The sequence below is a fragment of the Danio rerio genome, chromosome 2 (genome assembly GCF_052040795.2).
Source record: "Danio rerio strain M-AB ecotype USA chromosome 2, GRCz13ab, whole genome shotgun sequence".
Classification (NCBI taxonomy): domain Eukaryota; kingdom Metazoa; phylum Chordata; class Actinopteri; order Cypriniformes; family Danionidae; genus Danio; species Danio rerio.
The window spans coordinates 54,437,258-54,460,531 of NC_141022.1; the positions used below are offsets into that span (position 1 = coordinate 54,437,258).

At 38.1% G+C, this 23,274-nt stretch overlaps 1 protein-coding gene and 6 non-coding genes across 8 annotated transcripts in view; all 7 read left to right on the forward strand.

Moving 5' to 3' along the window:
- Positions 1–23,274, forward strand: part of adcyap1r1a (ADCYAP receptor type Ia) — a 375,079-nt gene that overhangs the window by 153,009 nt on the left and 198,796 nt on the right. The gene's annotated exons all lie outside the window — the stretch shown is intronic.
- Positions 14,459–14,541, forward strand: trnal-uaa (transfer RNA leucine (anticodon UAA)). The gene has a single exon. It is a non-coding gene; the product is annotated as a tRNA-Leu (tRNA).
- trnal-uaa (transfer RNA leucine (anticodon UAA)) lies at positions 15,399–15,481 on the forward strand. The gene has a single exon. It is a non-coding gene; the product is annotated as a tRNA-Leu (tRNA).
- trnal-uaa (transfer RNA leucine (anticodon UAA)) lies at positions 17,680–17,762 on the forward strand. Its single transcript has one exon. It is a non-coding gene; the product is annotated as a tRNA-Leu (tRNA).
- Positions 18,470–18,552, forward strand: trnal-uaa (transfer RNA leucine (anticodon UAA)). Its single transcript has one exon. It is a non-coding gene; the product is annotated as a tRNA-Leu (tRNA).
- Positions 20,439–20,521, forward strand: trnal-uaa (transfer RNA leucine (anticodon UAA)). Its single transcript has one exon. It is a non-coding gene; the product is annotated as a tRNA-Leu (tRNA).
- trnal-uaa (transfer RNA leucine (anticodon UAA)) lies at positions 23,117–23,199 on the forward strand. The gene has a single exon. It is a non-coding gene; the product is annotated as a tRNA-Leu (tRNA).

Sequence of the window (23,274 nt, forward strand, 5' to 3'; positions counted from 1 at the left end):
TATGAGCAGCTGTTTGTGTAAGGGGGGGAAATGCTGAGCGTGTTAAGATGAAGTGTGCTTTTTTTGAAGAGGTAGGCTACTTTTGAGTAATGCTTTTGAAGACAAACACAGATTTAATGCATTCATATTTAATGAGAGAAACAACTATTTTTCAGGTCGTTAAACAGGGACGGGGATTCAGGGGAGAGGAAATGTCGCCCGGTAAATGTGAATAATTGAAATAACATTGGACAAAAGCACTGAGAAACTCCAAGGGATTTTGTAGGGAAGACTAGGATTGGTTGGCACTTGGCACAGTGGTTGTTTCGCACAGATTTATTCCTTGTAGTCGAAGAGAAAGTATACAGGGCTAGGTGCAAATGGCGGGAACAGACGTGACATCACGCACAGACATCGCATAATGTTTCCTGAATTTTTGTCATTCAAAATTTATGTTTTTTGCACTCAACTCCATCACAAATGCTTGGCACAGGTTGAGTTTTCTCAGTATTCCTTCTGTAACTAACTGGGGAAACACACACACACACACACAATCCATATTAACTTTCGACCCCATTTTCATAATTACATGTTTAATTATTCATAAATAAATATACACAAACAATACTTTCTGACACAATCGTTGCGATTATTAGGTTTAAGTAAAGGGAATTGCACATTTAGCAGGTTGTCGTCTAACAAAAAAAGCCTGACAGGCAGATCGGAAAATCCAGTGTGAAACATTTACATTTAATTATGACCTCTTTTATCCTTACAAAAGACGTACAATGACTTGCAAATGAGAACAATAGAAACAATCAAACCAACAAAAGAGCACCTATGTGAGTGCTGTTATTCCCCTAGCACTATAGATATAGCAGTTAAAAGAAAAAAAAAGAAATGGAAATGTTAGAGAATTAAAGGGATAGTTCACACAATCATATTAATTCTATTACAATTTACTCACCTCTTGTTTCGAAGATTACTGTTTCCTTCTTCTGTTGAACACAAAAGAAGATATTTTGAATAATGCTGAAAACCTGTAACCAATGGGTTCCATGGTATTTGTTTTTGCTACTTTGAAAGACAAAAGTTTTTAGTGTTCTTCAAAATATCTGCTTTTGTGTTCAGCATAAAGGTTCGCACACATCGGGATGCTTTTCTTTTGCGTTTATCGTCAGTGTTTTTCGAGATGTTTTTTCGCACCCAAACCCAAGAAATTTTCACTAGTGTCAAGCAGACTACCCAAAATCACTCCTTGACGTTAGATGGTGCTACACAACTTTAAGCTTCTGACACCTGCTTGTAACATAGAAGAAGAGAGAAGGTTTGACACATGTGGACTGCGTCCGAATCTGCCTACTACTCAGTATGTACTGCATTTGAATTTCAATGTACTGCTCGGCTGTTAGAAAAGTACGTTCTATACAGTATGAATGTGAAAAGTATGAATGGAATTCGGACGTACTACATCCGCCATTTTGTCATGGTCACGTGACCTACCTGCGTCAGTTGCGTCGCTTCACTTCCATTCATGAATTCTCTCGCAGGGCATTACGACATAGCGCAGCGTGCATGGGATGCGCACTCCAGAATCTCGCCGGAAGTAGTAAGTCATCCGGGTACTTCTCGCATACTGTTTTTCGAATTCTATGAATTCGGACATACTACTCAACTCGCATACTGAATTTAGTGTACTATATAGTATGGAAGTATGCAGTTTCAGACGCAGCCTTATTGTTAAAGTTACTGTCGATTCGAACAAGCATGGATGGTTCAAGTAGCAGCTCCAGCTCTAGCGATGAAGAAAGGCTTATTGTTCACCGGTGCAATAAGCAGCTCCATGTTCATATCGTCTCTGGGCATCTTCTTCAATGTGCGCTCGCATTGACAGTTTTGCACTTGAGCGCCTTCAAGTGCTGTTTTCTGTAACCTCAGCAGCTCCATGCTTGTAAAGAAAAGTGGCAACCTGATTGGTGGAGAAGGTATTGAAAATAAAAAATAAAAAATATTCTTAAAAAATAAGGCTTTTGCGCCTGCCGTTTGGTAAGCATGATCACATTGGCGCCCTTGATTTAGTCGCAAGGCATTAAACATCGATGGAAAACGCAAGCAAAAAGTGTCCCGGTGTGCACGGGCCTTAAGAAAGAACCTCAAAGATTTTGAACCACTTGAGGCTAGGTTAATAATGAGTATGTTTTCATTTTTGGGTTAACTATAAATTTAAAGTCGCCATGAGATGAAAGTTAAGTTTGTCCTTTTCCCCCTGTCATCCAACTGAAACGGTTTCTGAAATGATAAAAGACAACGCAATTTCACAACAATTTGTAACTTTTTGATTTAGTGCTAATTTGTATGAATTGGTACGATCGTATTCGTACAATTTAGTACGATTTGTTCATCACCCAATGACGGTTGGGTTTAGGGATGGAGTTAGGTGCCACACCTTTTTTTTAAATCATACATTTTTATACGACTGAATTAGCCACTAAACTACTTAAGTTTTCTTGTGAGATCAGGCTAGAAAATACATGTAGGGCGGTGCGTGATTTTGTCATTTTTTAACTGATCTGGGGTGCGTTTCCCAAACAACGATATATCTTGTGGCTTAACTATTATAGTTATTATAGTTAAGAACGATGTAGCGATGAGTGTTTCCCAAAACCGTAGTTGCTTTGATGCAGATCCATCATTTGAACCACGTTAGTTATTACATAAAATGTCTAAAATGAGGCTCTAAATGGGGTGAAGTAACAACTTTAGAGAAAAAAACCCATCATTTTTTTGTTCAAATTATATTGTTTTAGACATACTTTTTCATGCATTTAAAAAATAATTATAAAATTAGTTTTGCTAAAACTTGCACTCGTTTTCTATATTAATTGAAGTGTATGTAAACGACACATATTAAACATATATATGTTTCCTTAACTAAAATTAATGAGAATATTTCAAATAAAGCACTACCTAATGCGACACTGCTTCGATGTTTTTTAAATAGTTCAAAGTTTAAATGTTTGAATGTTTTAAATGAATAGGGCATTGAGGGATAGTGAGGGAAAAAACACAGCCAGGAACTATGTTTCTTACTACAGCTCTAGAGGTGTAGTTGCAGGTGTACAAGTTTCCAATGCAGATTGCGAATGTTTGTTGGTACAAAGGATTTGAAAAAAAGCCAAATCAATGAACTATGTTTGTAACGACAGAAGTTGTGGCCTTAGTTATCTAACGATGGTTTTCGGACATTTTTGCTAACAAAATGGATGAATAATTAAATGCCATTTTGCACTGTTGTGGAGGATTTCTGTCCACTGGAAGCCCTGTCAGCCCTCTCTAGTACAGAATGTTTTCATTTGCTTGATGATGATGAAAATAAGAAGCTAAATTTTACAGACAGAATCTTATAATATTCATTCAAACGGCTGCCTCCTACAAGGGCATCGCAGAATTGAGACCCACACTGATAGCTCCGCCCCAAATGATCGCTAGTCCCGCACAAAATGACTGAAAGCCTTACTCTAAAAAGTGGAGAAAAGTCCTTTGGAGTAAGTATAATGGAATTTTAGTGAAGATTATTTATAAACTAATTTCGAGAGGATCAAATGCTTATGATTGCTTGTGGCCGGTCCCGCATTATTCAATTATGTTTCACCAATAAGACGATTGTCATCCCTACTTCTCCTCCTTTCCTAGATGGGTGGCACGTTGGCCCAGTGGTTAGCACTGTTTCCTCACATCAAGAACATTGCTGGTTCTAGTCCTTACCAAACCAGCTGACGTTTCTGTGCAGAGTTTACACGTTGTCCCCGTGCCCACTTGGGTTTCCCCCAAGTTCCCCAGTTTCCTCCTATCATCCAAAAACATTAAGCAACTTAAGTTGATTGACTTATCCAAATTGACACCATAGACATGCTCCTAGTAAGTAGTTATCTCTTTAGAGCAATTACTATCTGTTAATTAGCTACTACAGCAGGGGAGTTCTCGAGATCTATCTGAGCTCAAACTCCCCTTGCAAACGAGAGGGAGCCCCGGGCTCGAGGGTCTTATGAGTTCAGGACTCTTTCCAAGGATAGCTTAATCCCCTATTAATCCGGGGTCGCAACAGCGGAATGAACCGCCAACCCATCCAGCACATGTTTCACGCAGCGGATGCTCTTCCAGCCACAACCCATCTCTGGGAAACATCCATACACACTCATTCACACACACTCTATGGACAATTTAGCCTACCCAATTCACCTGTACCGCATGTCTTTGTACTGTGGGGGAAACCAGAGCACCCGGAGGAAACCCACACAAATGAAGGGAGAACTCAGCACAGAAACGCCAACAGAGGCTCGAACCAGTGACCTTCTCGCTGTGAGGCAACAGCACTGCCTACTGCGCCACTGCTTCGCCTATTTGACCAAATACATTTTTACAAAATAATGAAGTGCACGGATACACAGTTAACATAACAAGCACTACTATATGCATATTAAACTAAGACGAGCAAATTTTGATTTCATGTCGACTTTGATTATTGCCTAAAAATTTGAAAACTGGCTAAAGACTTTGGATTCAGTTGGGTAGGTAAAAGTCCTTGTAAGTCCTTGATTTAGTGTGTTTTTGGGATGGCACCAAAGCCACCAAGCTATTTTGTGTTGATTAAAATGTCAATTAAGCATGTTAATTTGGTGAAAACAAAGTCTGACCAAGGACAACAGATGCCGACAGGGGTAACACACTAAATCAACAAACTCCAACAGACATTTTCATTGGCGATCATCTGTGCAGTGTAAATTGCCCTTAATATACATCTCAACATAAACGGCTTGGCTAAAACAAGACCATAATTAGGCTGTCAGTAAAAATCTAATAGATTAGATAAACAAACAGACTCGACACATGTAGACATTTATTCTCATGTATTTGATGACTACCTAGCAGGCACACAACATCATAAGACATTAAAATAAGGTTATATTTAGGTCATGATGTCAGGTGACAAAAATTCAATGTCTGGCCACCGTCTAAGGACAACGCTATTTTGATGTCCAATAACGACGTCAGATTACATTGATATTTGGTTGATTTTAGGTTGTGTTGGAAAGTGACCAAAATACAACGTCTGATAGATGTCATAGTGGTAACATCCACACAACATCAAGGTGTAGCATGATTAGATGTTGATTTTAGGTTGGACGCTGGACATTGACGTTGGCCTGACATTGGTTCTGACATCAACCTGATTTTCATTTCCAAACAAAATCCACGTTGTTGCGGTACGTTGGTGTACAACGTCAATATGCCTGTGCCTGCTGGGTAGTCTTGACTGAAATAAATATTTATATTAATTAATTTGTCATTCTTTGTTTACACGTGTTAGCTTTATGTTTAAATCCATTTGTGTTCAGGTTTTAGACTAAATTGTCCAATTAACTGTATATCTACTCACATGGTTTGATACTGAGTGCCACAAATCATTTAAGTTTATTCATTCATTCATTCATTCATTTTTCTTGGGCTTAGTCTTTATTTCAGAGATCGCCACTGTGGAATGAGCCGCCAACTACTCCAGCATATGTTTTACCCAGCGAATGCTCTTTCAGTTGCAACCCAGTACTGGAAAAACAACCATACACACTCACATTCTCACACACACACACACACAAACACACACTTTTACACTACGGCCAATTTTGTTTACCCAATTTACCCATAGTCGATGTCTTTGGACTATGGGGCACCCGGAGGAAACCCACACAAACACAGGGAGAACATGCAAACTCCATACAGAAATGCCAGTTGGTGCAGCCAGGGCTCAAACCAGCCAGTACAGTAAACTTCAACCATTTGCCACAATTGGTTTCCTAAAACTGGTTATAAAGTTGTTTGGACGTTCGTTTAAGTTAACTGAACTCATACAGATCTAATAACTGAACTTAAAATGTTTAAGTTACTAATACTCTAAATGTTTAATATGAATATGAATACAAGTGTATTTTATGGAGTTAATAAAGGTTCAGCAGTGGAACCATGCCTCACTTTGTTTCCTTAACCGATTACTTAATCCCTTAAACTTATTTAAGGAGGACCATCCCTCTAGCACTCTTTTTCTCGTTCTTTAAGCCAAACCTCCCTCCCTCCATTTTCTCGTTTCCCATTCACAATCCTATAACCCTCTTCACGCCGTCATGTAGGTTGAATCGGGGGGTCCAATCACTCTGCCAAACTATTACAGAAACAGTACCCCAACTCTGAGTCTCTGTGCATAGTAGGAAACCCGATCAACCTACCCACCCGTTCACCAGTCATTCTCTTACTCCCCTTCCCCTTCACCCCACTGTTCTCCTCCCATCCCTTGCATCCCTACATCCCTACAGTAAAGTCTGGCATAAAGTGTGACGTGGGCCATGCTGGTGAAATTCAATATAAGTTTGGCTCAAACCATTTGGCTTCAAACCTTGAGGAGTTTGCTGCAATCGCTTTCCTTAAAGGGTTTGAGTTACTTATCGGGTTTTACAGTGTAGTTTTGGGTTAGACGTCTATTAGATTTTCACTGACAGCCCAAACCTAGCCTTGTTTTAGCCAAGATGTTAATGTTTAGACATCTATTAGACTATTAGACACAAAAATCCTTGCTGGGAATGCACCATTCATGAATGCAAGCTTCTAAAGGGCATATATACGTCTGAATTAATGAATGCGGTTTAATTTAGACAAACATCCGTGTCTTGAATTGGATGGTGGTGGCTATTGGTAACCAATGCAAACTGATGAGCAGGCGTAACGTGTGGGCGCTTTTCAGCTCGTTAAAGACGACTCCTGCTGTGAAGTGGAGACCTGTCATTCATCTTTTTTTTTTTACAGTCTGTGCGTTAGATCAAGGGTATGCAGTCCTGCTTGTGGAGGGCCAAAGTCCTGCAGTTTAGCTCCAACCAGCTCTGACACACTTGCCGGGAAGCTCCCATTAATCCCGAAGGCCTTGATTTGTGTTTAATTGGAGTCGAAGGGAAACTCTGCAGGACAGTGGCTCTCCTGGAACAGGATTGGACACTATAACGCAAGGTCAGACTCAGATTTGACCTAATTCGGAAAATTGCATTTAATGTTACCACAGGGTGGAGATGATTGTGGTATTCAACAAGCCACTTGACTTTGTCCATGTCAGTCAGCTCGATTGGGATGGTTCTGGATATAAACACTTCATGATTAATTGAGTTATGATTGACTTTAGATGACTATATGGATCTTTTGAGGTTAAAGTACCTGTGAAATCAAATTAAAGTTTTGTAGATGTTAGTATCAGTTTGATAGGCCATACTCACACTATGTACAGTTGCCTTGAACCAGGCCAAAGCACGATTCTCCCCCCTCCTGTCTCCCCCCCCAAAGTGGGCCCAAAGTGTGTCCCCCACACCATTACACCACCACAGAAATCGAGACTCATCAGACCAGGCAACGTTTTTCCAGTCTTCTATTGTCCAATTTTGGTGATCCTGTGTGAATTGTAGCCTCAGTTTCCTGTTCTTAGCTGACAGGAGTGGCATATGGTGTGGTCATCTGCTGCTGTAGCCCATCTGCCTCAAAGTTGTGCGTTCAGAGATGCTCTTCTGCATACCTCAGTTGTAAAGTTATTTCAGTTACTGTTGCCTTTCTATCGACTGGAACCAGTATGGCCATTCTCCTCTGACATCAACTCTGGCTGAATAGAAATTTGCGTTAACGAGCAGTTGTACAGGTGTACCTAATAAAGTGGCCGGTGAGTATTTTAAAGCAGTTTATTATCTGACATTGGACTTACCATTTGATGGACAAATGTCTTTGTGGGACTGAATCCTGGTAGAAGCTTTAAATTATTTAGATCTGGGGATCATGTAGGAAGTTAATAAATAAACGAATAGCATAATGTTTAAAGGGCTCCTGTATTACTCCTTGTAAGATACGTCTTTGGTGTCTCCAGAATTTGTATGTAAAGCTCAGCTCAAAATACCCATCAGATTTATACGACGCAGAGAATGCCCATTTTGTGACAGCAAATGCAATATTCAACAAACGCATCTTTTCAAGCAAGCGATGCAACGATTCAGTTTCCTGCAATGATGAGTCACAAAAAATGTCATTACAAAATTCGCAGTACACACACACACAAACACACATGCGCGTTTAGTTTTACTCTTTTTTTTTTTACGTTTTAAACTTGTATTCTTGAGTTGCAGCTGATCACAGAAAGTTGGAACAGATCTTTTAATCCCAGTTTCAAGAGTTCACACTTAGCTGATAATCAATAAAGCGTATTTGGCATGCTGTCCCGGGAGAGAGCCCTGAGCTCGTAATATCCTCGAGCCCGGGGCTCCCTCCCGTTAGAAGGGCGAGAGGGGAATTCGAGGTCAGGTAGGTCTCGAGAACTCCCCTGCTTGTCACCGTGAGAAGTGTAAACTCAGGTTGTATTGGGTGATAATTTGTTTTAGTCGATTGCTATGGTTTATGTTTTTGGACGGTGGGAGGAAACCGGGGAACCCGGGGAAAACCCACGCAAACACGGGGAGAACATGCAAAACTCCACACAGAAACACCAACCAGCCCGATGGGTTGGACTAGCGGTGTTCTTGCTGTGAGGCAACAGTGCTAGCCACTGGGCCACCGTGTCGCCCGATCAGAAAAAGTGGGAGGATGTAGGGGTGAAAGGGGGGGAGCTTCAAGACGAAGATAACTGGAGTGGAAAACTCAGGTTATTTATAATGCTTCCGTAATCATCTAATAGGGCTGATTACGGAGCTAACAAGGAGCCAGCCGTGTTGATTATAAGCATGTGATCCTCTCGAAATTAGTTTATGAATAAACCACACTTCTTTGCAAATCCTTTTCTGTGTACTTGTAATACGCGTTAATTAATACGAGACATGTTAATATGTGAATGTGAAAACCATACTTGTACATCACTTTGCAGTGGGAATCAAGAAAGCTGGGATTTGGATCCTATTTTAACATCAGGAAATTATGAAAAATAGACTTGTTGTGTTTGTATCACTCTAATATGACAGTGAACACACTATACCTACACACAGTTCTGTTCAGACAGTGCCCTTTAAGATGTCGTCAAAGAAACGCTATAGGTCTCGAAGGGATAGTGCACCCAAATGAAAATTTCCTCACCATTTACTCATCTTTAAGTGGTTCTAAATAATACTGAATTTCTTTCTTTGAACACAAAAGAAGTTATTCATAAGAATGTTGGAAAAAAAGAGCCAGTGACATCCATTGCAGGAACAAAACATATGGAAGTCAATGGCTGTTGTTTTTCCAGCATTCTTTAGAATATCTTGTTTTGTGTTCAACAGAAGAAAGACACAGACAGGTTTTAACAAGTGGAGGATGAGTGAATGATGACAGAATTTCATTTTTTGAGTGAACTACTTCTTTAACCAAAAAACCAATCGACTTTGTTCAGATCAATAGGCTAGAATGTGGCAATCATGTCAAAACCGGTGTTGGCGCATAATGCTATTCTTGAACTGAACAATTCATCTGTGCAAGTTAATCCTCAGAAAAGAAATCTTTGTCTCGCATATCTTTAATAAAAAATCTGAAAATTTGCTTCTGCTCTGGAATGGGATTGCTTATCTCACAAAAACTGTTAGCCCATACTGCTAGCTTGCTGTGAACGAGAGAGTACAAAATTAAACCTTATCCTCGAAGCAATATTCTGTTTCTAAATATTGGAAATCAAGTAGCAGCGAACTTTGGGGTTAATTGTTTTCTTCACATTAAGCTTTAAAGTATTCTGCCCTTAGTTGACTCGTGATGTTTAACCTTAGATAGACATAATCCAGAATGTGCCTTTAGCATTTCAGAGAAACACCAGATGGTGGTATTTCCGTGTAAAAAACCATTTACTTTGCCCTTTTCAACATGCTGAGATGATTTTTTACAGATAGAGTAATCTGTGATTGAAAGACGGCTGTATAATATTCCATGTTGGACTGGTTGGAGTGGTCAAGGTATTTTCTGTAAAAAAAAAGTCAAGACAAATATTGTTATTTTGCTTTAACTTATTTTAATGAGTTAATCAGGTTTCAACTAAATTGTGTAAGTTACAGTTTTTCTCAGTCGCTTTGGTGCATTTCTCACTACACTATTTACATTTGCACAACAGTTAATGCATTTCACAAAACAATTAGTGCAAACTGCAAAACCTATCTGATAACCTGCAAAAGCGCGTCACATGCTCAAAATGGATAGTTCATTCCTCAAAAGCAAGTATTGATGTCAATCAAACTGTCAGTATCATCAAAATGAAAAGTCCTGACACCATTGTTTATGAACAAAATAGTCAAATGCCTTAGTCATGTTTTCATTATGTCAGTTTACTCTGTACATTTTTTCAATACAAAAAAAGTCTGATTTTGGTGACACTTCCTGAAAATGCTCAAGACAGCACTATAGACTATTTGCACAGCCATTTGAAAACTACAGTGAGACATCACTGCATTAAGTGAGTTATCTGAGTACAAGACACTAAATATGTATGTTTTACATTTTTACTGCATTTGCTCTTTGCAATCGTCATTTACTCACAGCATTGTGCAAAAGAATAAACACGCCCTTATTTACAACAAACATAAACTCGCTTTAGGTAGAGCTGTGCACAACTGTACACAATATTGCAGTACATATTGGAACTGAGCCTACAACATACACAGGTCTGTAAATCATTCATCAAATTGTTCAATTTTAAAGACATTTTCAGGAAAATGAAGATTTAAATTTGTTTTATAAAATTTGTTTGACGGATTTTGACAACTAGTTCAACATTTTTGTATGTAATGACTCAAGTAATGAAATGAGGACTATTAGTTTTATATAGAATGACTATTCAGCATTCACAAGTTTAGTTCATTTTGACTGACATGACAGAAGCAAATGATAATGTTATAAACAGCAGAGAGTTGTATGAAAGCAATTGATGCTTGTCCAAAAGCATTCACAATTTGTTGAAAGGAATGAGAAACTGCTACTAGGATGTGCACAAATGACTAATTGTTTTGTGAAATGCATTAACTGTTGTGCAAATGTAAATAGTGTAGTGAGAAATGCACCAAAGCGACTGAGAAAAACTCTAACAGTGTAACTTGGAAGTGTTAATTTGACGTTATTATGTTGACCTATTTGTGAACACAGTTCGCTTAATTAATCATTTTAAGGTAATAGATTTACTCACAACTAATCACTTCAACAGAACCTACAGTAGTTTACTCACTTTTGATAAGTCAATCATAATAAACTCTTATTATTTTCTGTAATATTTGAGTCAGTTTGATTGATGTAAGTTGAGATGACTTTAAAAAATGTTAATTTGATTTAACTAAAAAATTAAGGCAATATTTTTTTTCAATGTTGGATGTAAGATCGATTGTACAAATGACCTCTTGAATTCGATCCCTAGTAGCAGCTTAAATATGCAGAAAACGTGATGGGGAAAATAGACTTTGAAGTGTATTTATAAATGTTTGGGGTGATATATTGAGTTGAGTTATATGTGCTTAAAAGTCATTAAAGTCATTTGATTTGTCTTTATCTGACCTAGTATTGATAGAGGTGATAGATTTTGATAGATCTAAATGTCTTGTTTAAGATCAAAATGGCTGAGTGGTTAAGGTGTTGAACATAACATCCAATGAACAAATGTCCTTGTGGGTTCAAAGTTCCAACCCAACTCCGGGTAGAAACTTTAATATGCAGTAATCTAGCTAAGGAAAATATGCTCTTACATAAAGTATTAACCTCACTCTGCTGCATGGTCTTCGCCTCACAACAAGAAGGTCGCTGGTCCAAAGGCATGCGGTATCGGTGAATTGGGTAAGGTAAATTGTCTGTAGTGAATGGGTGTGTATGGATGTTTCCCAGTGATGGGTTGCAGCTAGAAGGGCATCCACTGTGTAAACATATGCTGGATAAGTTGGAGGTTCATTCTGCTGTGGTGACCTCAGATTAATAAAAGGACTAAGACGAAAAGAAAATGAATGAATGAATTAACCTCATTCTTTTATATGCAAACAGGTGCAGTCATTGGAACTGTGTTGGCTCGAGACTATTGCTCTCATTAACTTCCATTGTTTTTTAGCTTTTCAAAACTGATTTTGTTGCTTTGTGTTGCATGCTTGTATTTTCTTTTCATATTGTTTTATTTATATGGCTTGTTATAACAATTGTTTTTAGCATATAGTTTGGTCAATTACAGTCATTTGAAAATCCTAGTCATTTCCCAGAGTCAACCTTGCTAAAACTAAACAAAAGTCTAAAGAGCTTAAACCAGTCTAATCTGGTTGGCTGGTTTTAGCTGGTTGAACAGGCTGGTTTTAGAGGGATGTTGGCTACTTCCAGACTGGTCTTAGCGACTTCCAGGCTTTCAGGTCTTAGCTTGATCAGGCTGGGAGATCAGATGGAATGACCAACTAAAACCTGCATGAATCCAAAAGTTGTAAAGCAACTGCAGAAAAGAGCTGACTTCTGCTTTTCAGAATAAGGCCAGTGCTCAGATGATGGATCTTTGAGATGATAAAAGAGTCAGAAAATTAAAAAGTGATTTGTTGACTTAACAAAAGTGAATAAACTACCCACATAGCAAAATTTCTCTGGCCCAGCTCTGGCCCACAAAATCAGGTTTTGCTTGGGCCACATGCCGCAGTGAATTACGGTACATGACTGGACCAAATCTGGCTTCCAGACAAGGGCCAAACACAGACCATATATGGGCCAAGTCTCAGCCAAGTTAATAACTCATAACTGGGCCTGAACTGGGCCAGATAGGTTGGTGTGTCACGATTGCAATGAAATTGATAAACCCATGGAGTGATGCGCTTTAGGCACACTATGGGCACATTTTTTCTCAAAGTGACCTGATTGGTAGAATTTTTTTTCTTTACTCAAAAATGATTTTAGTGTATTTTAAATGTGGGTCAAGACTGGCCAAACTCACATGGCCCACTTATCAAATTTTTTAAATCTGGGCCAAATACTACGTTTTTCATCTGGCCCAAATCTTGTGTGCCGCTTTAAAAACGGGGCCACCTCTGCCAAACCCAGGCCATGTTTGGCCCACATGCTGTATGCCAGTGCCGGATGAATGCCTGCTGTGCCAGCTTTATGCCAAATCTGGGCCAGAATTCTTTGCTACTAGGGTAGGTTCTGTTGAAGTGATTAGCTGTGAGTTAATCCATAATTATAAAATGAATAATGAAATGAACTGTGTTCACAATTCTGTCAACATATACATTACTGTAACTTAACACTTACAAGTTACACTGTGTTTACTCACTTTTTATGAGATGTGAGTAAACACAGTGTCACAACTTGTCACCACACAACTTGTCACTTTTTAAAGCAGCTAATTGCTTCTTGCTGCGTTTCCATGTCACTGATGTACAGTATGTCTGAATGGTGTTTATTTAAGTGGTTACATCAGACCAGGATGGCCGAGTGGTTAAGGCGTTGGACTTAAGATACTTTACTTTAGATACTTTAATATGCAGAAATCTTGCTGGGGGAAAAATAGTACTAATATACAGTGTTGACCTTGTTGTTTCATGTACGAGCGGGTGCAGTCATTGGAACCATATTGGCTCAAGACTTCTGGTCTCATTAACCTCCATTGATTTTAGCTGTACAAAACAGCTGATTTTTCTGTTTTATGTTTGTGCTTCTATTTTCAATATATATATTTTTTTATATTATTTTCATAAACACAGTTGTTTGTAGCATGTAGTTTGGTCAATTACAGCCATTTGAAATTCCTAGTCATTTCCCAGAGTCAATCTTGCTGAAACAACAAAAGTCAAAACAGCTTAAACCAGTCTAATCTGGTTAGCTGGTTGAGCAGGCTAGTTTTTTGGAGGGGTTTTGGCTACTTCCAGACTGGTTTTAGTCACTTTTAGGCTTTTAGGCCTTAGCTTGATCAGGCTGGGAGACCAGCTGGAATGACCAACTAAAACCAGCTTGATGAAAACGTGTCACCAATAAACCAGCTTGTAGCTAAAACCCATACAAAAGCCTGATTTAACATCTAACCAGGGCACGCTTAAGTGGTTTTTTACACTGGGAAATGAATCCAAAGTTCTAAAACAACTGCAGAAAAGAGCTGATTTCTGCTTTTCAGAATAAGGCCAGTGCTCAGATGATGGGTCTTTGAGATGATAAAAGAGTCAGAAAATTATTAAGTGATTTGTTGACTTAACAAAAGTGAGTAAACTAGGTTCTGTTGAAGTGATTAGCTGTGAGTAAATCTGTTACTATAAAATGATTAATTAAATGAGCTGTGTTCACAATTCTGTCAATATATACATTACTGTAACTTAACACTTCCAAGTTACAATGGGTTTACTCACTTTTTATGAGATGTCAACTTGTCACTTTTTAACGCAGCTAATTGCTTTTTGCAGTGTCCATGTCACCGATGTACAGTATGTCTGAATGGTGTTTATTTAAGTGGTCATATCAGACCAGGATGGCCGAGTGGTTAAGGCGTTGGACTTAAGATCCAATGGACAAATGTCCTCGTGGGTTCAAGCCCCACTCCTGGTAGAAACTTTAATATGCAGAAATCTTGCTGGGGGAAAAATAGTACTTATATATAGTGTTAACCTTGTTGTTTCATGCACGAGTGGGTGCAGTCATTGGAACCATATTGGCTCAAGACTTCTTGTCTCATTAACCTCCATTGATTTTAGCTGTACAAAACAGCAGATTTTTCTGCTTTATGTTTATGCTTGTATTTTCTTATTATATTATTAATCCTTTTGTATTATTTTCATAAACACAGTTGTTTGTAGCATGTAGTTTGGTCAATTACAGCCATTTGAAATTCCTAGTCATTTCCCAGAGTCAACCTTGCTGAAACAACAAAAGTCAAAACAGCTTAAACCAGTCTCATCTGGTTGGCTGGTTTTAGCTGGTTGAACAGGTTTTCTAAAACCAGCTTGATGAAAACATGTATCACCAGTAAACCAGCTTGTTGCCAAAACCCATACAAAATCCTGATGTAACATCTAACCGGGGCAAACAACTGCAGAAAAGAGCTGTCTTCTGCTTTTCAGAATAAGGCCAGTGCTCAGATGATGAGTCTGTGGGATGATAAAATAGTCAGAAAATTAAAAAGTGTTTATTATGATTGACTTATCAAAAGTGAGTAAACTACTGTAGGTTCTGTTGAAGTGATTAGTTGTGAGTAAATCTATTACCTTAAAATGATTAATTAAGCAAATTGTTCACAAATATGTCAACATAATAACGTCAAATTAACACTTCCAAGTTACACTGTTTACTCACTTTTTATGAGATGTCAACTTGTCACTATTTAAAGCGGCTAATTGCTTTTTGCTGTCTCCATGTCACTGATGTACAGTATGCCTGAATGGGGTTTATTTAAGTGGTTACATCAGACCAGGATGGCCGAGTGGTTAAGGCGTTGGACTTAAGATCCAATGGACAAATGTCCTCGTGGGTTCAAACCCCACTCCTGGTAGATACTTTAATATGCAGAAGTCTTGCTGGTGGAAAAATAGTACTAATATACAGTGTTAACCTTGTTCTTTCATGTACGAGCGGGTGCAGTCATTGGAACCATGTTGGCTCAAGACTTATGATCTCATTAACTTCTTGATTTTTAGCTGCTCAAAACAGCTGATTTTTCTGCTTTATGTTTATGCTTGTATTTCTTATTATTATATTATTATTTTTTACATTATTGTCATAAACACAGTTGTTTGTAGCATGTAGTTTGGTCCATTACAGCCATTTGAAATTCCTAGTCATTTCCCAGAGTCAACCTTGCTGAAACCGAACAAAAGACAAAACAGCTTAAACCAGTCTCATCTGGTTAGCTGGTTTTAGCTGGTTGAGGCTAGTTTTTTGGGGGTTTTGGCTACTTCCAGACTGGTTTTACTCACTTTTAGGCTTTTAGGCCTTAGCTTGATCAGGCTGGGAGACCAGCTGGAATGACCAACTAAAACCAGCTTGATGAAAACGTATCACCAGTAAACCAGCTTGTAGCCAAAACCCATACAAAAGCCTGATTTAACATCTAACCGGGGCACGCTTAAGTGGTTTTTTACACTGGAAAATGAATCCAAAGTTCTAAAACAACTGCAGAAAAGAGCTGACTTCTGCTTTTCTGAATAAGGCCAGTGCTCAGATGATGGGTCTTTGAGATGATAAAAGAGTCAGAAAATTATAAAGTGATTTGTTGACTTAACAAAAGTGAGTAAACTAGGTTCTGTTGAAGTGATTAGCTGTGTGTAAATCTGTTACTATAAAATGATTAATTAAATGAACTGTGTTCACAATTCTGTCAATATATACATTACTGTAAATTAATACTTCCAAGTTACAATGGGTTTACTCACTTTTTATGAGATGTCAACTTGTCACTTTTTAAAGCAGCTAATTGCTTTTTGCAGTGTCCATGTCACTGATGTACATTATGCCTGAATGGTGTTTATTTAAAGAGTCACGAAACACCAAAACACATTTTTTGAGCTGTTGACAGTCGTATATGTGTCCCACACTGCTAAAAACACTATTAGGACACCTATATTTCACTAAAAAGTGTAAATTGGTTGTTTTTGAGTTATTTCAAGCAAATTCGTACTTCCTGTTTGAAACGAATTTTTGAAGCTGCGTCACGGTCATGACATAATAGCATGTATTCCAGCGTGCAGACTGGACGTCTGTGCCAGAGTGAGTCTTATTACGTCTTACAGTGTGCTGCATTAATGCATGAGTAAGGCTTGGTTCAAACCAATCAGCGCGCTCTATTGTGCAACTTCATTAATATTCATTAGTGTCACCGTGTTTACACCACAGAGACGCCACGTTGTGTTGGCAAAACAAGCGTGAAGTGTTGCTTTTATAGTTTGCTGCAGCTAAGTTTTGTTTTCATTTTCTCTCTGTGAGAGCTCATCTGGATCACGTGTGGATTAACAGTGTACGTGACGCTCGACAACAATAACTTAAGTGTCTAAGGAGAATTATTGTTTACCTGAGAGCTGTTCTCATCTGCAAACGCTGAAATCCGGATTCGCTTGTAGTCTTCTCTTCATAAAGACGCGGCTCTAGTTGCTGGTGATTGTCCTGTCTCTACAGATTTGGTAAGTGAGCAACCAGTGCTCTTTTTTTATTCAGTTTGTTCGTATCGAATTGAGTTAACTATTGCACTGAGTGCAAACATGTTAGCACCGCATTTTGTGACCGGAATAACACACGTGGCTTTCTGACACTACCTGCCGTGTGCATCTAAGTTTCCGGGAAATGCAGAGTTTTTTTTTTCTCTCATTCGCCGTGCGGTATCAAACATTGCATGAAAAATACACGCTTAGAGCAGTTCCTCGAATCAAATATCTCGTTTGTCGCGAGGGGCATGAATGAATTCCCTGAATGAAAGAGCCAAACTGCAGTCAAAGTCCAACATTTAATAATTTGGCAAATAATTCGAGTACAGATGTCCATGTAGGTTAAACACCATCACTTTCTCCTGTGTGTATTTTGACTGAAACTCGCGCGTGCCCAAATAGACACTCCCACACCCTCCCACTTTAGTTCCTCCGACACTCCCCCCTAAACAGAGCTGGACACGCCCACTTTTCTGACTTTTTCCGAAGTAGAGGTGTGAAAACACCCTGCTGAAACGAGCGGGTTTCATGGCCCCTTGGGTGAGTACCTCAGACCAGGATGGCTGAGTGGTTAAGGCGTTGGACTTAAGATCCAATGGACAAATGTCCTCGTGGGTTCAAACCCCACTCCTGGTAGAAACTTTCAATATGCAGAAATCTTGCTGGTGGAAAAATAGTAATAATATACAGTGTTGACCTTGTTGTTTCATGCACGAGTGGGTGCAGTCATTGGAACCATATTGGCTCAAGACTTCTTGTCTCATTAACCTCCATTGATTTTAGCTGTACAAAACAGCTGATTTTTCTGCTTTATGTTTATGCTTCTATTTTCTTATTATATTATTAATCCAGTAATCACCAGTAAACCAGCTTGTAGCCAAAACCCATACAAAAGCCTGATTTAACATCTAACCGGGGCACGCTTAAGTGGTTTTTTACACTGGGAAATGAATCCAAAGTTTTAAAACAACTGCAGAAAAGAGCTGACTTCTGCTTTTCTGAATAAGGCCAGTGCTCAGATGATGGGTCTTTGAGATGATAAAAGAGTCAGAAAATTATAAAGTGATTTGTTGACTTAACAAAAGTGAGTAAACTAGGTTCTGTTGAAGTGATTAGCTGTGAGTAAATCTGTTACTATAAAATGATTAATTAAATGAACTGTGTTCACAATTCTGTCAATATAAACATTACTGTAACTTAACACTTCCAAGTTACTCTGTGTTTACTCACTTTTTATGAGATGTCAACTTGTCACTTTTTAACGCAGCTAATTGCTTTTTGCAGTGTCCATGTCACCGATGTACAGTATGTCTGAATGGTGTTTATTTAAGTGGTCATAACAGACCAGGATGGCCGAGTGGTTAAGGCGTTGGACTTAAGATCCAATGGACAAATGTCCTCGTGGGTTCAAACCCCACTCCTGGTAGATACTTTAATATGCAGAAGTCTTGCTGGGGGGAAAATAGTACTTATATACAGTGTTAACCTTGTTGTTTTATGCAGTCATTGGAACCATATTGGCTCAAGACTTCTTGTCTCATTAACTTCCATTGATTTTAGCTGTACAAAACAGCAGATTTTTCTGCTTTATGTTTATGCTTGTATTTTCTTATTATATTATTAATCCTTTTGTATTATTTTCATAAACACAGTTGTTTGTAGCATGTAGTTTGGTCAATTACAGCCATTTGAAATTCCTAGTCATTTCCCAGAGTCAACCTTGCTGAAACAACAAAAGTCAAAACAGCTTAAACCAGTCTCATCTGGTTGGCTGGTTTTAGCTGGTTGAACAGGCTGTTTCTAAAACCAGCTTGATGAAAACATGTATCACCAGTAAACCAGCTTGTTGCCAAAACCCATACAAAAGCCTGATGTAACATCTAACCAGGGCAAACAACTGCAGAAAAGAGCTGTCTTCTGCTTTTCAGAATAAGGCCAGTGCTCAGATGATGAGTCTGTGGGATGATAAAATAGTCAGAAAATTAAAAAGTGTTTATTATGATTGACTTATCAAAAGTGAGTAAACTACTGTAGGTTCTGTTGAAGTGATTAGTTGTGAGTAAATCTATTACCTTAAAATGATTAATTAAGCAAACTGTTCACAAATATGTCAACATAATAACGTCAAATTAACACTTCCAAGTTACACTGTTTACTCACTTTTTATGAGATGTCAACTTGTCACTATTTAAAGCGGCTAATTGCTTTTTGCTGTCTCCATGTCACTGATGTACAGTATGCCTGAATGGTGTTTGCTTCAACATTTCAGACCAGGGTGGCTGAGTGGTTAAGGCATTGGATTTAAGATCCAATGGTTAAATGTCCTTGTGCACTCAAATCCCACTCCTGGTAGAAACATTATTATGCAGAAATCTTGCTGGGGGAAAAATACACTGATATACAGTATTAATCTTGTTCTTTCATGTACGAGCGGGTGCAGTCATTGGAACTGTTTTGGCCTGAGACTATTGCTCTCATTAACTTCCATTGATTTTTAACTGTTCAAAACAGCTGATTTTGCTGCTTTATATTGCATGCTTGTATATTCTTATTATATAATAAAAAAAAATGTTGCATTATTGTCATAATCACAGTTGTTTGTAGCTTGTAGTTTGGTCATTTACTGTCATTTGAAATTCCTAGTCATCCTAGTCAAAAGTTTAAACCAGTCCAAGCTGTTTGGCTGGTTGAGCAGGCTTGTTTTACAGCAGTTTTGGCTACCTCCAGACTGGTTTTAGCCATTTTAGGCGTTCTGGTCTTAGCTCAGTCAATCTGGAAAACCAACTGGAATGACCAGCTAAAACCAGCTTGATTAAAAACCCATATAAATCTAGCCAGGTTTACCAGTAAACCAGCCTGTTGCCAAAAACCCATGCAAAAGCCTTGTTTAACAGCCAATCAGGGCCAGTTTAAGCCAGGGAAATAAATGCAACGTTCTAAAACAATTGCATAAAAGGGCTGACGTCTCCTTTTCAGAATAAGATCAGTGTTAGATGATGGATATATGGGATGATGAAAGAGTCAGAAAATTAAAAAGTGATTTGTTGACCTAAAAGTGAGTAAACTAGGTTCTGTTGAAGTGATTAGTTGTGAGTAAATCTGTTCTCTTGAAATAAGTAATTATTTGAACTGTGTTCATAATTATGTCAAAATATTAATGACAACTCAACTTAACACTTGCAAGTTACAATGGGTTTGCTTGCTTTTTATGACATGTCAGCTTGTCACTTTTCAAAGCAGCTATTTGCTATTCACTGCTTTCCATTTCGCTATAGTGTGTTTGAGTTGTGTTTATGTAAATGGTTGTTACACACCAGGATGGCCGAGTGGTTAAGGCGTTGGACTTAAGACCCAATGGACAAATGTCCCCGTGGGTTCAAACCCCACTCCTGGTAGACACTTTAATTTGTAGAAAACTTGCTGGGTTTAAATATGATTTGAACTATATTCCCAAATGATGAATCAGTGATCTCAATAGAATAATTTGCATTCATTTGGGACTTGTGGAGCTGTGCATTGATGGATTTGCTCTTCAGTTTTTGGACTTTCAGCTGTAAAAATTAAACTAAACTTGACTAACAATTTCAATTTACTAGAATTTCTATGTTAAGCCGCTTTGACAGTCTACTTTGCAAAAGCGCTATAGCAATAAACTTGAATTGAATTAAATTAAATGATTTAGTCCTTATCAATATGCTGTAAATATCCTAGTTTTGATTGATTTAGTAATTTTGGTTCACATATCTACAATTAAAGAATGTAAGAGCTAATCTTGGACCAGGATGGCTGAGTGGTTAAGGTGTTGGATGTAACATCCAGTAAACAAATGCCCTTGTGGGATTGAGCTTTAGTGTTACTGAACAACCTGATGACAAAAATAAATAAAAAAATGTTTGAGAGTGTGCATCCAAAGATTGATGACCAGACTGATAATAGAACTAAATGACATGGGCTGAACTCATGAAATGTTACAAATGTAACTGACTAATAGAAATTAGGACATACTTGAGTTCAATCATGCAATCAAAAGACAGGCCTGCTAACATTGAGACATTGTTCCAGTTGGTGAGACACTTGACCTGTTAACCTTCCATCATCCCTTTGGTTCGGGAAAAATAGTCAGGCTTTACATTTTAATTGATTTCTGTAGCTACTTTAACATTATGAACGGTTCCAAAGCAGCTTTGCAATGAAAAGTGAGCAAGCCAGTGAAGATAACATCCACACCCAAATAGACTAAATATGATCAAAGCAATAAACCCCACAACACAGTGGTTTACACTGAATTCAGATCAGCTAAGGGACATTGTTGTTATGACACACAGAGAATTAATCAGTGTTTATCCTGCATGAGAAAAGTTTTTCTGAGAGATAAGGTCAGCATGGGGTCAGTCATACTTTATTTCATGAATAACAAGGAGCTGTGCTCAAATACATCATATAAGGTGTGACTATGCAGAGATGTTGACATTTTGAAAGAAATGATAACTGGCAGGTGTTTATGGAAGCAGAAGTCTGATAGCATTTATGTCAATAACAAACTTTGATATACATTTTTTTAAAACATAATGCTCAGAAATATTATTTTCAAATCTTAACTGGAGGAAAACAGTGAAACTTGCATAAAACATCAAGATGTGTCCCCAAAATTAATTACAAATTACAATTTTGAAGTCCTGTTTTCTTTCTCTGAAAAAACTCCCACACTGCTGACATCTTGGTTTTTGCTTTCGGATCATGAAGTCATCTGCAGTGTAAAATTATACACAATTTATTAGCTGGATTATTCATTTTCTTATCAGTCAATATGGAAAACATGCATACCAATATGGCCACCAATATACAGTTGAAGTCAGAAATATTAGCCCCACTTTTTTCTTTTAAAAATAGTTCCACAATAATTTTTAACAGAGCAAGGACATTTTCACAGTATGTCTGATAATATTTTTTTCTTATTAAATCTTATTGGTTTTAATTTGGCTAGAATAAGAGCAGGTGTTATTTTTTTTTAAAATATTTTAAGGTAAAAATGATTAGCCCCTTTTTTCGATAGTCTGCAGATCATTATACAATGACTTGCCTTACCCTAACCAGCCTAGGTAACCTAATTAACCTAGTTAAGCCTCTAAATGTCACTTTAAGCTGTATATAAGTGTCTTGAAAAATATTGTCAAATATTATTTACAGTCATCATGGCAAAGATAAAATAAATCAGTTATTAGACATGAGTTATTAAAACTATTATGTTTAGAAATGAGATGACAAAGTCTTCTCTCCGTTAAACAGAAATAGGGAAACAAAATAAACAGGGGGCTAATAATTGTGACCAACTCTACATCATTCATCGAATCCATCTGAAATAAAAATGTACAATGTTTATTTTGCTAGCACACATTATTATTCTTAAGTAAACAATTAATTTGTGCATATGAATCCACTGAAAAATCCACTTTTGGTAATCTTCAATCAAGTCAGGTGGCCCTCTTTCCATTAGTTTGCTATGAGGGAATGATCCGTAAATGAAAAGCCCTTCCTCTATTCAATTTTCTGTTTCAGCTAGAAGCACATCAATACACTGAAATAAAAGTCCTAACGCCTCACAGCAAGAAGGTCGCTGGTTGAAGCCTCGGCTGGGCCAGTTGGCGTTTCTGTGTGGAGTTTGCATGTTCTGCCTGTGTTCGCGTGGGTTTCCTCCTGGTGCTCCGGTTTCCCCCACAGTCCAAAGACATGCACTGCAGGTGAATTGGGTAAGCTAAACTGTCTGTAGTGTGTGTGTGTGTGTGTGAAAAAGTGTGTATGTGTTTCCCAGTGATGGGTTGCAGCTGGATAAAACAACGTTGGTGGTTCATTCCGCTGTGGTGACACCAGATTAATAAAGGGACTAAGCCGAAAAGAAAATAATTGAATGAAAAGTCCCAACATTAATGCTAAGTCACTCACATTTAGCTTTTAGATTTGGAACCATTGGATGAAATTCATAATTGTGTTTGACCAGGATGGCCGAGTGGTTAAGGTGTTGGACTTAAGAACCAATGGACAAGTGTCCTCGTGGGTTCAAACCCCACTCCTGGTAAGACTGTAAATTTAAAAAGCCTGAGAGAAAAGATTCTTTGTTAGGATGTGCTTTATTAAAATAATTCTTATGCTG